We start from the raw sequence: 18,634 nt of genomic DNA on the forward strand, positions 1-18,634 counted from the left end.
TAGTCTTCATACGTAGTACAGTCCTAATTATACTCGAGTGGCAAGCTAAAAACGACATGCAGTGCAATTCATTTCGAGATTTGCTGGCAGCTTGCGTCAAAAGATTTTCTCTTTTTAGAGTTGAAAATAGCACTGGCAGCCGTTGTATGGGATTAAGAACACAATTCTTTGCCTTTGACAGTGGCAGAAAGCTTACCTTTTATAATGTTCCTGCAGGAAAACCATGGACTGGTTTCCAGCATGCACAACTCATAAAGAGAGAGCAGTGTGGTATATGTTACGTAGGAAAAGAAAAGAGCGTTCACTTATGTGAAAGGCACTACCGGACTGCTGCCTTGACTGTCAGGAACACAGGATTTCGCAGTAAGATGAGCAGGCAACACTGTTTCAGTTGTTGTTGAGCAGATTGCTTTGGAATGGATGTAGCGAGAAAGTACTTTTTGTTAAGCTACATCTAGCACGCTGCGCAAGTACTTATTTGTGTGCACCTGCATTAGGCAAGTACGCACACCACCTAGCTGAGTGGATGTCCACTTAGTCTCACCAATAAACTATGTATTTGTTGCTGGTTGATCATCTATGAGTCACAGATTTCGTGATTTGTGAAGATTGCAATCATATGTATCTTCTATGATTCTTATATCTTCTTTACGAAATTTGTAAAATTATAACCGCCACCATTTCATAAGTAGAATTCAAAACGTTCTTCTTCCTATAAATATGCACAATGTGGCAAAAAATTTCCGGACATCCACAGACGCCTGCTGTGTAACTACCAGTGTAGTAAGGCTGCGGAGAAGTTTTTGCACAAATCCGTGATACAGTGAAAGTGGAATTTGTTTCCACTCTTACTTAAACGTAATGGATGATTCCTGGGATTTGAGTGTATTGTGTGGCTCACAAACAACGTTGCAGTTTATTCCAAAAATTTTGTGGAAGGTTAGGGCATAACTTCGAACAAGCAGATGATATGTCTGTTATTTAATGTTCAACTACAGATTGGTTTATTGTGTGGCGTGGTGCTGTACTGTCGTTACATGAATGAATAGTGGTAAGAGTGAATTTCAGTGGCGGTGTTGTGAGTGTCTGGGATATTTCTCTCGGTTTGGACCTGGACCATTAGTTTCAGTAAGTGACAAAGTGAACGCAGATTTCTTGAAAACATTTCAGACAATAACATGCTTCTGATACTGTGGCAACAATCTCCGGTGGAAATTTTCCTATGTCAGCGAAATAAAGGTCTTATTCACAAAGGAATGTCCATTGTATCACTGAGCGGAGCACAAGGATGATTTTTTTTTTACCTTGGAGCTGCAGCGCGAGCGAATGAAGAGGTGGGATCTCTAGGGGCACCTACAGTTTACCACTGTGTTGTCAAAAATAACGATAGAGATTTTAAAATTCTGCATACGTGAATACAGCTTGCGTTAAGAAAAAGTCGGGCAGGAATTAGTTTTAGTTTTAAAATCTCAGTTCCCACATTGTATTTACGCCATACATTGTATATCATAGTTGGTATTTTACTACGACCCTAATTCTATTGTTCCAACTCCATTTTAATTTTATTGTTAACTCAATTTATATTCACTTGTGCAGAATTTCAATTTTCATACCGTTGTTTTCGACACATACAATTGTAAACTGTGCGTACAGGAAGCGAAAATAGCGACCAAGCCTCTTCAGTTGTTTGTGCTACAGCTAAACGCACAGTATGCTCACAGTGACGCTACATTACGGGTCATTTGCATTTATCAGAGTTTTAGTACGTTTTAAAATCTTTTAGCGATGTCCGTCTTGGCTAAAATCTTTTATGTTTTGCTTACTAGTTTAGGAAAAAATGGTTCAACTGGCTCTGAGCACTATGGGACTTAACTTCTGAGGTCATCAGTCCCCTAGAACTTAGAACTACTTAAACCTAACTAACCTAAGGACATCACACACATCCATGCCCGAGGCAGGATTCGAACCTGCGACCGTAGCGATCGCGCGGTTCCAGACTGTAGCGCCTAGAACCGCTCGGTCATTCCGGCCGGCTACTAGTTTAGGAAGACAGTTATGTTATCTTTCAGCTGATTCTCAGGTAATGTACGTTAATTGTGCTATCAGTACTGTTGTGCGCTTTGGATTGCTCGCACTGATAACTTTGCACATTATTTTTGCCTTTTGTAAACGCATGTGGTGATGATCTCATAGATCGAAACCGGTCATAAAATAAAGAAAAAAATTTACGATCTAAGAATGTTTTGAATTCCACAAGTTTTAAATATTGGGTCGCTGTGAACTGCAATATGATTGTCACACTTCATAACGAATAGCAGTAACACGAGAACTAAATCCATATTAACTGATTACAGGATCTGCGACGAGTCTCAGTGTACGGGTAGCATTTACAAGCGACATGAAGTGTAACGGACAATCCTAAGGAAGTATAGAGCAAAACTTTGATTTCTTTGGGAAATTGTGTGCAGTGCACTTGTAAAGGATATTGAAATTAGATTTACATTTTGGGTTCCGCTCTAATCAACCTGAGGGAAGAGAGTAATTAATTCAGTGACTCTCTGCCGTGGATGTGATCGTCAATTTCTAACCATATGAATGTATTACGGAGATGCTCGCACAACGTAATTGATATTCTTTTGAAAGAAACAAGTGGCTTTCTAGTCGGATGTTGCTGCGTAGGTTCAGAGTGTCGGTATTTCAGGTAAAATTGGAAACTATTCTACTGCCTCAACTATGTATTTCGTCTTATGGCTAAGCGTAAGCGACATCAGTTGATCTATTTTTCCATCACTTTTTATGTGAAACAGTGAGAATAGCAATGGTACGAGGGAGCTAGAAACGTGCATTTCGTTGTGACATGAATTATAAACACCCTAGCACGTGAACAAAGGCTCCAGATGTCTGTTAATATGCAACACATTTAGGGGCCAGGGTTCAACTGGAACTCATCATGATGTACTTTTTATACGTACAATGGTCTTGCTGGTAAACGCTATGTGCAGTGCGGAAGATAAAAGCCATGGAGGTAGCTAGCGAGAGGGGCGAGGAAAGCTTCATTACATTAACTAATCCGTGACTGTGGCGTGCAGTTTCCCTCTAGGATGGCATCTGCAGAGACACGCGACCTGGATGAAAGCGCCGAAGGCGAGATTTAGAACCATTAAGTCTCAAGGCATTCACTAGAACGAGCCGCAATCAATGACGTTCACTGAACGATCTGAAATAGGTGCTTTGTTCCCTGACGTTGGAATTGCAAGTTACTCTATGTATTCCCTTCGAAGCGCAGCACGGCAGAATTCCGCTCCTACGGATGGAGATATAGGGTGAGACAGCAACGATATGTTCAAAATGGTTCAAACGGCTCTGAGCACTATGGGACTTAACTGCTAAGGTCATCAGTCCCCTAGAACTCAGAACTACTTAAACCTAACTAACCTAAGGACATCACACACATCCATGCCCGAGGCAGGATTCGAACCTGCGGCCGTAGTGGTCGCGCGGTTCCAGACTGAAGCGCCTAGAACCGCTCGGCCACACCGGCCAGCAGCAACGATATGTCATGCAAATTACATAAAGAAGGAGTTACTGTATCGAGATGCGGTTTCCGCTGAGTTATAGCACACAATGTAGCAAATGCTCTGGCGTACGAAGAAATTTTTAATTTTTAATCTGCCGTATTATTATTTTAAAATTGAACTATAAACTTTTGCTGTGGCGCTGCTAAGAGATTTCGAAGAGGGCGACTTAGTGTACATAAAACTTGATAACATAGTAACAAGATAGCACTGCCGCAAACCACTGTTTAGCCGTTAGGAGAAAAGCCCCCACAAATGCCGAGCCTACTGTATGAAATGTATGTAAAAAGTAACTTTCGTGTGTTTACTCGTGCAACTGAAGCTCACTAGTCTCTGCTCTGCTGTTGCAGCTATCAGACAACTTGCTCGTGAAGTTATTCAGAGTTTAAAAAATTTGCGATAGTTGGAAAGTGGATATAGTTTTCGTTTAGGGCGAATGTCGACAAACTGTTAGAGCGGCGGTACCATTGTATGTTTAGCGGTATTCTGTTAATGTCAAGCAATCACAATCTTTCTTTGGAAACATTATAAAAATGTGAAACTTGTGTTTCCCCCGCCGTAGTCTATTTGTTACGATTAACTACAGTTTGATTCGGTGTTGAAGCAACGAACCTATTCTGACATTGTGTTCACTTCCACAATTCAGTGAATGACCGGTTCTATGAACAGACAGATGCGTGGCGATGGGGAGCCCTTTGTCGTCGATTTTGTCAATCTGATTATGGAATATTTCGTAAAACGTGCCCTGGAGTCAGCGACATTGAAACCTGCGTGATTTTTTTATATATATAGACGATACTTCTGTTGTTTGACCTCCTGGAAGTGCGAATTTAAACCTCTTGTTAGAACATGCGAATTCAATCCACCTGAATATTAGCTTCACGACGGAGGTAGGAATGGACCGCTGCTTTCCCTTCCTTGATGTGTTGGTCAGGAGGAACCTTAAAGGTACGTTAGGACAAGTGGTTTATGGGAAGCCAACTCACACTGATTTACATTTTCAGGCTAACAGTTTTCACCATCCGGCTCAGCATGAAAGGGTACTTCATGCTGTGCTCAGCGTGTTCGGTCAGAGGGTTAGCAGCCCTCTGCAATAAAAAAAAAACTGAGTGAATGGCTCAATAATGACATTCAACGGGCGTCAGGGGACGTCCGCCACGAACAATTGCGACGAACTGCAACGAACAAAATGAGATTTAAAAAAAAAGTGGCTACCGTTGCTACCTCTGGATTAGGGGGTCCCGGGTTAAATTCCCGGCCGGGTTGGGGATTTTCTCTGCCCGGGGATTGGGTGTTTGTGTTGTTCTCATCATTTCATCATCATTCGTGACTGTGGCTCGATTGGACTGTGTAAAAAAACTGGACTGAAAAAAATTGGGACATTGTACGGTTACTGTTGATCGCACAGTTGAGCACCCCACAAGCCGAACATCATCAACATCATCATCATCATCATCATCATCATCATCATCATCATCGTACCTTGCTTCATAATGCCGTGGATCGGTTGAGTGATGAAAATATACGAGATGATTTTTAAGTCAACGGTCTTTCTGCCTTCAAACCTTCAAACAGAATTGGTTGTATTCTACGGAAACACGATGTGAAATGTGTTTCTCGACCACTATATAACATTAGGGCTCTTTTAGTGCCTAAAAGGATGATCTCGATTTGCGTAAGACGTGTGTCTGCTGGATCCCTTGTAGTTGTGGCATATTCTACGTTGGTGAGCCTATAATTATCGTGGAAGACTGGTGTATTGAGCATAAGCGTCCCACATTCTTACAATAGCCGACGAAACTGACTATTGCAGGACATTGCCTTGGCATCGGTCATCCTATGGAATATAAGAACACAGGGATTTAGGAGTGCAATTCCAGCTTTTGGGGTGGAGACACTAAGGAAGCTACTAGGTCACCATTTGGTTAATAACCAATGAGGAAAATGTTAGATTGCTACTAAACCATCGTAAAGTTTACTACTCCACGTTTTATTAAAAGGAAATCATAATTTACAGGTTACGTATTAGTTAATAGCCATTACGAGATCTCCAATGGTTTGTTACATACCAAATTAAGAACAAAATGTCCTGTTTCATACCCTACTGCAATCGTAAATTTTACAAGGATTTAGCAATCTGTTAACGTTTCCTGTCGATAACTTCTGGCGTGGGCCGTCTTTGATCGTGTGGTGACGCTAGTGTTTACGGTGTTTGTGTGTGGTGCTGTCTTCCGGCTTATATACTGTATCCGATGTTTTAAATTTGCTTGTGCAGCCCTCTTTCGTTGTTTGTGCTTTGAAAATGACAAAATATGCACCTGTGCATTTTTGATTGCCGAAGACGTCACCTGGCTGCATTCCCGTAAGCTGTTTAAAAATTGTAAAATTCATGAAAGTGGCAGTGCGAAGAATAAAATACGGCAACGAAAACGAACAGCAACTGATGAAAGAAATGTAGCTGACAATTTAACAACGGTAACACACAACCCACAGGGCAATACGAGGCAGCTTGAATTTGTCACTACGATCAGCCAAAGGAGTATTTCGCGAATACTACATCCCAACCTATTTTGGCTTTCCACTTTTCGCTCGAACAGGTTCGTGGCAAATCCTGTTACGGATTTCCGAATAGTGTATCGGAAAACTGCAAAGTGATGGGGCGTTTCTGAGCGGGAATTTATTTAAAGCTGATGCATTGTTTACAAACCATGGGTAAATCAGTCTTCACAATATTCATTTTTGGTCAGTTGTAAATTCTCTCCTGCTCAGAGACATGGAAAAACAACGATCTCGGTCTGTCAATGTGTATTGCGAGCTGTTTAAGATTGGCGTTACTGGGTCCTGCTTTATGGATAGGACTTTAAACAACCAAAAGTATGTGCAATTCCTAAAAGATTTACTGCCGCAGTTAATGCGAGACATCCTTGTAGATATAAGGCAATCCATTTGTTTCATGGCGGATGTACCGCCCATTACGTACAGATAATTACAGACCTACTTTGCATAACATGTGAGTATCGTTAGATCGATCGTTTGGGAAACACGAAATGTCCTTCACGGTAAACTGACGTAACACTTCTGGACTGTTGTTTGGGAGCAAAATTGAAGCAAGAGGTCTACAAGGAAACCCCGTCAACTACAGAAAACTTTACGTGCCGCACCAGCGCTGTGACAGGTCCACGGTGTTTCGGAATGACGTTTTAAAATTTTGCGAACAGTTTCCTTACTCCAAAAAGAGAAAAAAGTCTAATAAACATGGGCTCCAAAATTCATATCTTAACAGCTATGAGCACTTGTTCGTCGTCGAGGCTGTGAACCACAGCTCTTCTTATGCAAGCTCTTTGCTTCCCATATTGTTGGAGCAGTTAGTATGGATCAAAACAAATATCGTGCAATAATACACTTTATATGCGCTTGAGCACATTGCATTATCATGTTTCTATTCAACATGTAAATGTGCTACCATTTGTTTACCTCTCACTTTTCTTTCGAATCTTACTCTCTCTCTTATGCCCCCATTTTACTCTTCATTTTTGAGTCTACCACCTGGAATGCTTTTCCTGAATGGAAGCACAACAGATCGATTCACCAGACTGACGTATAAACTGGCAGTCAGGGTGCGTGGGATGACCACTAGAGTGCTCCTGCTGTCTTAAAAAATTGCACTCCTGACCATAACTCCAGGTGTAGGTCTAGTGTCTCTAGCGCGCTGATAGGTTGGTTGCAGACCCTCAACTGCCCTCCTCCTAACCAAGACATGGCCATCACTGGGACCGAGGCAGAACCAAATGTCATCGGAAAACATTACAAACCTCAACTCCGCCCTCCAGTGAGCTCTCACTTGACGCCACTGAAGTCGCAAATGACGATGGTTTGGGGTCAGTGGAATGCACGCTACAGGGCGTCTGGCTCGGAACTGTCCTTGAAGTAACCGATTTGTAACTGTTCATAGTGTCTTTGTGGTGACAACTGCTGCTAAAAGTGCTGCTGCAGATGCAGTACGATGCGAAGACAAACGCCGATGGCTTTCCTTGTCGGTAATGCCACGTGGGCGTCCGGAGCCCCGTCACCTTCCGACCTTACGTTCTCGTGAATACTGCTGCCAGCAATCGTGTGCAGTGGTTACATACCTGCCAGTTCATATATCCAGCATCTCGTAGCCCTGTTAAACGACCTCTTTCAGGCAGTGTGTGGTGCTGATAATGGCGTCGTTGTTGCTTTAAAGGCGTTATTGACTAACAGCAACTCACTACGTCTAATCTCAAAGGTAGTGAACACTCATGACAGTCACGGCGTGTATGTAAATCATACCTGATACGCATCCTCATAATGGTGATACTTGCGCCACTTTTATGTGACTGGCGGAAATTGGAATGGACATCGTCTTTCAGATGTAGAAACACGCTTACCAACATTGCTTTATGTCGCACAAATCCTTTTTTCCGTCAGTGTATCTCAGATTTTATACTCCCCATTTTACTCTCCATTTTTAAATCTATACCTCCAACAAATTTTATACTCCCATTTTGAATCTATCTTTTCTAATTTCTTACTCAATGTTTCAAAAAAGTCAGATCTCTTCCTGGCACCCAACCTGTTTCTTCCCTTCTCTCTAGCATGCTAACGCTAGTAGTTTCACTGTCTGCACCTTGTGACAGACATTCACTTCGCGAATTATTAATTTCGTCGGTGTGGCTGACGATCCGAAGGCAAATTTACAATGCAGCCGCTGACTGCAATTGCGTTTTCCCGCCGACTTACGCCGCCTCTGCAGCTCTGCATTTGGCCCGATGTCGATGCGATGCCGCCTGCATCGTGGACTGCTGTCAGCCTCGTACGACGCCGCGTGAATACCGCCTCCGCTACTCGCTGCCTACGCGATGCCGTGCCGCCCGCGTGTGACGCTGTGTGAAGCCCCGCCTCTGCGGCTCGGTGCCGATACAATGCCGACCCCCAGTGACGCCGTGTGAAGACACCGCCTCGGGTTGCCCGTGACTGCCCACGTGGACTGCTGTACTGGCAACATACTGTGTAGCGTCGTCTCGCGCTGCTGCTACTGATAGGCGATATTACAGTGGCACAAAAAAGTAATGGCACAGACATCTTCTCACATCTAATACAAAATGTTTAAATACTAAGAACATTATACAGGGTGTTATAAAAAGGTACGGCCAAACTTTCAGGAAACATTCCTCACATACAAAGAAAGAAAATATGTTATGTGGACATGTGTCCGGAAACGCTTACTTTCCATGTTAGAGCTCATTTTATTACTTCTCTTCAAATCACATTAATCATGGAATGGAAACACACAGCAACAGAACGTACCAGCGTGACTTCAAACACTTTGTCACAGGAAATGTTCAAAATGTCCTCCGTTAGCGAGGATACATGCATCCACCCTCCGTCGCATGGAATCCCTGATGCGCTGATGCAGCCCTGGAGAATGGCGTATTGTATCACAGCCGTCCACAATACGAGCAGGAAGAGTCTCTACATATGGTACCGGGGTTGCATAGACAAGAGCTTTCAAATGCCCCCATAAATGAAAGTCAAGAGGGTTGAGGTCAGGAGAGCGTGGAGGCCATGGAATTGGTCCACCTCTACCAATCCATCCGTTACCGAATCTGCTGTTGAGAAGCGTACGAAAACTTCGACTGAAATGTGCAGGAGCTCCATCGTGCATGAACCACATGTTGTGTCGTACTTTTAAAGGCACATGTTCTAGCAGCACAGGTAGAGTATCCCGTATGAAATCATGATAAGATGCTGCATTGAGCGTAGGTGAAAGAACATGAGGCCCAATCAAGACATCACCAACAATGCCTGCCCAAATGTTCACAGAAAATCTGTGTTGATGACGTGATTGCACAATTGCTTGCGGCTTCTCGCCAGCCCACACATGTTGAGTGTGAAAATTAACAATTTGATCACGTCGGAATGAAGCCTCATCCGTAAAGAGAACATTTGCACTGAAATGAGGATTGACACATTGTTGGATGAACCATTCGCAGAAGTGTACCCGTGGAGACCAATCAGCTGCTGATAGTGCCTGCACACGCTGTACATGGTACGGAAACAACTGGTTCTCCCGTAGCACTCTCCATACAGTGACGTGGTCAACGTTACCTTGTACAGCAGCAACTTCTCTGACGCTGACATTAGGGTTATCGTCAACTGCACGAAGAATTGCCTCGTCCATTGCAGGTGTCCTCGTCGTTCTAGGTCTTCCCCAGTCGCGAGTCATAGGCTGAAATGTTCCGTGCTCCCTAAGACGCCGATCAATTGCTTCGAACGTCTTCCTGTCGGGACACCTTCGTTCTGGTAATCTGTCTCGATACAAACGTACCGAACCACGGCCATTGCCCCGTGGTAATCCATACATCAAATGGGCATCTGCCAACTCCGCATTTGTAAACATTGCACTGACTGCAAATCCACGTTCGTGATGAACACTAACCTGTTGATGCTACGTACTGATGTGCTAGATGCTAGTACTGTAGAGCAATGAGTCGCATGTCAACACAAGCACCGATGTCGACATTACCTTCCTTCAATTGGTCCAACTGGCGGTGAATCGAGTAAGTTACAGTACATACTGACGAAACTAAAATGAGCTCTAACATGGAAATTAAGCGTTTCCGGACACATGTCCACATTACACCTTTTCTTTGTGTGTGAGAAATGTTTCCTGAAAGTTTGGCCGTACCTCTTTGTAACACCCTGTATGTATACCATTAACTCCTACTCACTAAGCCGGCCGAAGTGGCCGAGCGTTCTAGGCGCTGCAGTCTGGAACCGCGAGACCGCTACGGTCGCAGGTTCGAATCCTGCCTCGGGCATGGATGCGTGTGATGTCCTTAGGGTAGTTAGGTTTAACTAGTTTTAAGTTCTAGGGGACTAATGACCTCAGAAATTGAGTCCCATAGTGCTCAGAGCCATTTGAACCGTTTGAACCTACTCACTAAAGGGCCGCGCGGGGTAGCCGCGTTGTCTCACGGCGCGTTGCAACGGTTCGCGCAGCTCCCCGCGTCGGGGGTTCGAGTCCTCCCTCGGGCATGGGTGTGTTTGTTTGTCTGTAGCGTAATTTAGTTTAAGTTAGATTACTGTGATACTTGCGCCACTTTTATGTGGCTGGCTGATACACTCATCGTCTCCTAACTGCTCCTCAGTTATGCTTAGTACACAATGGTGTAAAATGTGTTCGTATCCATCCGCATTTAGCATTTTCTTAAGCGCAATGTGGATACCACATCCTATCCGTGAAAAACAGCCCCGTGCTGTAAGACCGTCTCCTCACTCCGTCACTGTTAGCACTACACGTAACGTTCTCCATACATTGGCTAAACCCAAACCCTTCCATCGGATTGGCACAAGATATAGCGTGAGTCACCACTCAAAATTACTTGTTGCCAGTCATTCACTGTCCAGTGGAGTCGCTCTTTGCACCATCTCAGGCGTCGCTTATCATTGACTATAGGAACATGTGGCTTGTGAGGAGCGGCATGACCACTGTGCACCATTATTCTCAATTCCACAAGCACAGCCATTGTGCTAGCTGGACTCCTGGTAGCACTTTGGAACTCACGAGGGATTCCTTCTGCTGATTTCATGCCATTTTTTACATGATCGACGGTCCCTGCCTACTCTTTGTTTAGTTTGGTTTAGCTATGGTCGTCCTTCGCGTTTCCATTTCGCAATCACATCACCAGTAGGTGACTTCGACAGCTTTAGGTGGGTTGAAATATCCTTGAAGGATTTGTTACTCATATAACGTCCAATGATTAGACCACATTTGAAGAAATTGAGCCCTGCCATTCTATTGGTACTGCTTCGCTACTGACAACACAATACCTCCCTTCTGCTTTTATACTTGTGCGTCTGCTTCTTGTGACATTTATCAGTCAATTCTGGATTACATGGGAGTGTCCGGATACTTTTGATCAGATACCGTACCTATTGAAGGAAATCCGATTGAAAGCTAAAGCACGGATTCCACCGAATTAATGGCATTCTTCATTGACACATTTTTGTACCGATCAGTTCGAGAATATAATGCTATCACTTAAAATTGTCGTAAGCTCGCATGCTTAGGGATAATGTTACAGACATCTGATCCACAGACCTCTTTTTCTCTCTCTCTCGCAAAAAACGCGCACACACACACACACACACACACACACACACACACACACACACCTCCCAGTTTTAAATTACAATGAAATTGACGTTTTGCGTGCTACGTTAAGAACTGTCATTTTTAGTCATTGAACTTCCATTGAAATATATTTGGGTATTATATAATGCTTTCATTCCGTATTACATGTCTTTTAGTGGTATAATGACTGGAGAAAATAAAGCATCCGAGGATAGAAACATGTTCCTTTGTGGGTGAAGGGATTACGGTTTTGTCGCGTACAGTGCTCGCGAGCTATGTGGTATTCACAGAGATGGGGGAAATCGATACGTAGCGCGTGTGCGTGCTCAAACGGCGTAACGCCAGAGATGAAAGGCCTAAATTCGCAGACGCGCTGGCCATCGCTTATCCGCAGTCTGCGAGCCGGAAATATGCCACTGTGCATGTACGCCGTTCTTCCACTTCAACATTTCTCGGAACGGAGGTTTGTGGATTACAGATCTGTGTCTGCAGTGCACGGGGCAGAGCAATGCCACGTTTACTTTGTATCTGCTAAGACCTCAGATCGCGTTTGTGATTTCGTGGTGCCGAGGGATTAACGAGGGGGCAGATAGGCGAAATGCGACCCGCAATTCCATTTTGTTATGTTTGTAAAACAGCAAACCAACGACACGGAGGACTGTTTATGTGTTCTGGTATGGATATATCGAAAATGCACTTGCCAACGGATATTAAGGAACGAAACAAAACCAGAATGCAATTGAAAATACTAAAACGCTGCACGCGATTTACTAACGGTTGAACGAACACTGCGAATTGAAAACAATAAATGCAAATAACATTTTTTCTGAATAGTCCGCCTTACGAGCCTGACCTCCATAAAAGACTGACAAAATCAGAGACTAAAAATTTTATAATTTAAAATTAATAAATTAGATCTACCATGTTAGAACTGCACAAATCACACGATGACACTGCTCACTGTTAATAAGCTTGTGAGCCTTCTCGATTGGTAACTAGATCGATGGTCGTCTCGGAAGAACGGTGACGATCATGTTGCTGTTGTTGTTGGCTAACCTTCTTACCGGTGTGCAGTATTCCTGACGACGTCTTGGGGGAGGTGGTTAGCTTGTTGCGACACTCAGCGAGCTGTCGGCTGTCATTATATGGGACATACTGTGAGACCGCCTGCTGGATGCATGTAAGTGATAGTCGATACAAAACAAGTTGGCATCTTGGAACGAGGGATCAAGAGGAGGAGAACTTCACAGTAAAATGAAATGAGCGTATGGTATCGTTGGCCGGGAAGCCCCTATTCAGGGAAGTTCGGTCGCGAAGTGGAAGTATCGTATTTCGTTCTACGCCATATTGGGCGACTTGTGCGCCGGCGCTGAGTTTGAAATGATGAGGAGGGCAACACAACATCCAGTCCCCGAGTGGAGAGAATCTCCAACCCAGCCGGGAATCGAACCCTGGCCCTCTTGCATGGGAGGCGAGCACGTTACCACCCAGCTAAGCAGGCGGATAACTTCGCATTAAGAATCGTCTAGTGGCTGGCACTGATGTGCTGCTCTGCACAACTTAAAGACGAGATTCATAAAGTAACATAACATATTAACAACTCGGTGGAAAAGAATGAAAGTGCGGGACCGTATTGCCAGAGATCTCCCAGTCGCTCAAAGAAAACTGGAAGTCACTTGGAGTGAGGTCAGCGTGACTATAGCACCAGATGTGACTGGCTTCGCAACACGAAGCAGCCGAACGAGCGGGGAAAGACAGTATGTGTCAAAAACGACTAGTTAATGTGCACTGTGCTGGTATTCTTCCACACAACAATTGAATGATTCCCCACGGCGAAGAATCATCGTGGAAATGGGAGAAGGACCAAGCGTGACGAGTGCAGCCCAGATGTTTGGTATTGCTCACAGCACTGTGTCACCTGCATGGGGACCATTCCGAACCACAGGCAATGCTTTCCCAAACATTATTTAGGGCCAACTGCCAATTTTCACATCATATAGATGTATTTTATTAATTATTTTTGCAATTTGTTTTGATATTCTGATGACTTTACTTGACAGTAAACGCCAGCATCATCTGCAAACAGCCTAAGGCGTCTGCTCAGATTGACTCCTATATCGTTTTTATAGATAAGGAACGGCAGAAGGCCTATAAAATTACCTCGGGGAACGCCAGAAATCACTTCTGTTTTACTCGATGATTTTCCGTCAGTTACTACGAACTGTGACCCCTCTGAAAGGAAACCACGATATTCCATAAACACGCTATATAATTACAAGCTGCTTGTGAGGTACAATGCCAAAAGACGTCTGGAAATATAGAAATACGGAATCAATTTCAAGTCGCTTGTCAATAGCTCTCAATCCTTCGTGTGAGTAAGAAGTTAGTTGTGTTGAACAAGAACGATGTTTTCTAAATCCGTGTTGACTGTGTGTCAATAGACCGTTCTCTTCGAGATAATTCATGGTGTTCGAACACAACATATGTTCCAAAATCCTGCTGCATATCAACGTTAATGATATAGGCTTTAATGGATTACTCCTATTGCCTTTCCAGAATATTGGTGTGACCTGTGCAGCTTTCCAGTCTTTAGGTACAGATCTTTCGTCGAGCGAACGGTTGTATATCATTAAGTACGGAGCTATAGCATCAGCATACTCTGAAAGGAACCTAATTGGTATACAGTCTGGACCGGAAGACTTGCTTTTATTAAGTGATTTAAGTTACTTCACTGCTTCGAGGATATCTGCTTCTATGTTACTCGTGTTGGCAGCTGTTCTTGATTCGAGTTGTGGAATTCGTCTTCCTTGGTGAAGAAATTTCGGAAGGCTGTGTTTAGTAACTCTCCTTTAGCAGCACTGTCATCAATAGCAATTCCACTGCTGTCTTTCAGAGAAGGCATTGGTTGTCTCTTGCCGCTAGCAAGTCTTACATACGACTCGAATCTCTTTGGATTATTCTCATGAACATCTGCCTATTTTCTTTTTCTTTAGTCAATCTTCTGTACCTCATCTTGTGCTGATTTTGCAGTCTTATTACGTTACTGAGTCGAGTTTTGACTGTGTTGCCAATGATTGATTTTCATGACCACTGTCATCCGATTAAAATCCGATTCCTTGGATGCCACCTCTATTATCCAGCCTCATGCAGAATTCAGGAGAGCCGACTCCTCGTGATGCTGCTACCTGAATGGTGAACGTGCCAGTCGTGTAGTTTTTGCCAGTAGACGGCGGCGCTAATACTCTCGGCCCACACAAAGAAAACCATTCAACCGCCGACAGCTGTCCGTCAGCCACCAGGCATTGCCCACTCGTAGAGATGAAGGACTAGACAACAACCCAAGACATACGCCGACGTAATTCGACGCACGCTGACAGCCAACTCTGCTCTGCCAAAGGCTGATTCAAGATTATGGTGAGTTATAAGTGACAAGCCAGTTCCCCTGAGAATCCATTTGTGCCGTCCCTGCTCAGTCCAAGACGGTGTGCATTTGTTGTTTCAATAATCTAAGCAGTACACACTCAAAGAGAAGACTACACAGGGTACATGGTAACTGAGCTCTAGTGATGACACCTAGTATACGACAGAAACTATGTTTCAACTCTTTCATAGCAATACAATAAAATAAAATCAATAGCTATACACTGCTTAATTGACACTAAGAGGAATACATGATAGTACATTCCAGAATTACGAAAACTAACCGTAAAAATGAATGCTGGCATCTGACTTTCTTAGCGGAAATCATTTCACAACCGCTCTGAAATTCGATACATGATGTACATCACAGAATTGTGACTTTCGAGTTTCAACTTCGACTGCTTTGGTAAGCACAATCTCCCTCATTCTTAGGGGCCCAGATTACACTGACAACAATTTGCGAAATACAGCCTTCTGTTTATTTGACAGCCCGTGGGACTTCTAAGGACTTGCAGGCCAACCATAAACTCCTTAATGTTTGCTTTCTCATTTACCTGTTTCTTTCTCTTTCTGATGTATGGAAGTGAAACATGAACGATAAATAGTTTCGACAAGAAGAGAATAGAAGCTTTTGAAATGTGGTGCTACAGAAGAATGCTGAAGATTAGATGGGTAGATCACATAACTAATGAGGAGGTATTGAAAGGAATTGGGGAGAAGAGGAGTTTGTGGCACGGCTTGACTAGAAGAAGGGATCGGTTGGTAGGACATGTCCTGAGGCATCAAGGGATCACCAATTTAGTACTGGAGGGGAGCGTGGAGGGTAAAAATCGTAGAGGGAGACCAAGAGATGAATACAATAAGCAGATTCAGAAGGACGTACGTTGCAGTAAGTACTAGGAGATGAAGAAGCTTGCACAGGATAGAGTAGCATGGAGAGCTGCATCAAACCAGTTTCAGGGCTGAAGACCACAACAACACATTCTCTTTCTGCCTCTCTCAATGTGGTCGAGCGCTAGTGCTGTAACTTCTGAATGTAGCGCGGTATGTTTAATAGAAAAATCTATTTTTTCCCTTGTCCTGTCCTTAGTTGATTTATTTTTAAGATCCGTTACTCGTGGCAGTGAAAAAATATTGGGTAAATCGTTCATGATTTCCTCCAAATCCGACAGGAACACATCCCATCAAGCATGCTGTTCCGAGCAATACAGGCGAAATAGTTTTCCGCATTCCACCACCAACCTCTCGGCAGAATTTAAAGATGGGTGATAGGCTGAGATAGCCCGCCCAGCTAGCCGCGAAGTCTAATGCGCTGCTTCCCGAGTGGGAAGGCGTACCGGTCCCCGGCACGATTAATGTCGAGGTCCGGTTTGCCCGCCAGCCTGTGGATGGCTTTTAGGCGGTTTTCCTTCTACTTCGGCGAATGCGGACTGGTTCCCCTTATTCGGTCTCAGTTACACTGTGTCGGCGATTGCTGTGCAAACACCGTCTCACCGTTTCCACTTATGCGTACACCATAACTACTAACTACTCTACCACGCAACATTTGGGGTGTATGAGACGTTCCCCTGGGGAGGAAGGGGGGGGGGAGGCGGGTCCACTGAGCACTGAGGGTCGAATCGCACAGTAACCCTGGGTTCGGTGTGGGGCGGCGGTGGGGTGGGTGGACTGCTGTGGCGTGTTGTGGGGTTGTGAACCACTGAGGCCTACGGCGGGACGAAGCCTCTCCGTCGTTTTTAGGTCCCTGGTTTAATACAATACAATACAGTAGGCTGAAATGAAGATGGACTGAATCCGCTGTCACTCCAAGATTTAAACCCACTGACAAGTCCGAAACTGTGGTTCATTGTCTAAAATAATTTTGTTCATGTGATCCGTCTCCTTTGAAAAATGTTTCAGACGTACATATATCACCGACCTTCCGGTGGTCTTCCTTATTGGAATGATGGAAACAGTTATAGGTCAGTCTAACGACGACAAGAACGAAGCAGAAACCTTGCTTTGTACGTAGAAGAGGTCCGAAACGGTCAGTTGCCGCTAACTCATGTAGCTTAATGGGAATAATTGAAAACAACTGCCTCTGGTGTGATATGATGGGTGACTTTGCTTTCTGGCTCGCTTTACAGACTGAGACCACATTTCTGATGTGTCTCTCTGTGCCCTTAAAGTGAGAGATGGGATGGAGTTTATAGAAACACTTCTTGGGCACAATGTGAATATAGCTCAGATGAGCCGGCCGCGGTGGCCGAGCGGTTCTAGGCGCTTCAGTCCGGAACCGCGCGACTGCTACGGTCGCCGGTTCGAATCCTGCCTCGGGCATGGATGTGTGCGATGTCCTTAGGTTAGTTAGGTTTAAGTAGTTCTAAGTTCTAGGGGACTGATGACCTCAGATGTTACGTCCCATAGTGCTCAGAGCCATTTTAGCTCAGATGAGTTTACCACAATAATTTGTTCGCCAGTTCATCAGGAATACTTAGTAACCACAAGACTTCTCAGGTTCATGCTACCAAAACAGAACGTTTTTCCTCACTAAATAATACTGTCACATGCCAATCTGAAATCTGTCCTTAAAGTTTGTTTTGATGTCAAGAAGAATATGGTCCTTGTCTTGTTCCCTGTCAATTTACTTTAATGAGGTAGGTACACAGTTTTCGAACACTATTTTCTTCATTTCTGTGAAGTCATTTTTGTGTCTTACTCTCTATGTACATGGTTGCTTTCCTTGTTAAAAGATGAATGTCAAATTGCAATACAAATACTTTACGCTGATATGACAAAAGTCGTGGGATGCCTCCTAATACCGTGTTTGACCTCCTCTTGCCCGGCGTAGTGCCTCAACTAGACGTGACATGGAGTCAACAAGTCGTTGGAAGCCCCCTGCAGAAATGTTGAGCCATCCTACCGCCATAGCTGTCCATAGTTGCGAAAGGGTTGTCGGTGCAGGATTTTTAGCTCGAACTGACCTCTCGATCATGTCCCATAAATGTTCGATGGGATTCATGTCGGGCGGTCTGGGTGGCCAAATCATTCGCTCGAATAGTCCAGGATGTTCTTCAAAAGTGTAATAATGCTATATGGCTCAAGTGCTTGGCGCATGGCTTTCAATTGGACACCAGTTTGGCGACTTGCGTGTTCCTGGGCCAACGGCACCAGTTTTTCCTAGGCGTTTACTCATCCTAGTACTAACCGGGGCCGCCCTTGCATAACTTCGGTGATCGGACGGGAACCTGTGTATCCAATGTGGGAACGTCGTTGGCGCGTCATAGCTAAAAGATAACCTTCGCGCCAGTTGTAAGTTCCCGATTCATGGTGTTTGTCTCTAGATGTCTCCCTGAAGCAGTTTGCTTGCCCGTTCGTTCATTATAAAACGTGAGTCGAATCGAAATGACGGTAAAACAGTAATGAAATGCGTTTAGGGTTCTTTGCTGCAACAGGTGCAATTCAGTTACAATGTGGCAGCGTGATTTTCATCGAGACTGCG

The 18,634-nt window shown here is 44.2% G+C and overlaps 1 pseudogene; it reads right to left on the reverse strand.

Moving 5' to 3' along the window:
- Window positions 1-18,291: 18,291 nt before the first annotated feature.
- LOC124557349 lies at window positions 18,292-18,410 on the reverse strand (annotated as a pseudogene).
- Window positions 18,411-18,634: the final 224 nt, after the last annotated feature.

The sequence above is a fragment of the Schistocerca americana genome, chromosome X, assembly GCF_021461395.2.
Source record: "Schistocerca americana isolate TAMUIC-IGC-003095 chromosome X, iqSchAmer2.1, whole genome shotgun sequence".
In the NCBI taxonomy this organism is placed as follows: Eukaryota; Metazoa; Arthropoda; class Insecta; order Orthoptera; family Acrididae; genus Schistocerca; species Schistocerca americana.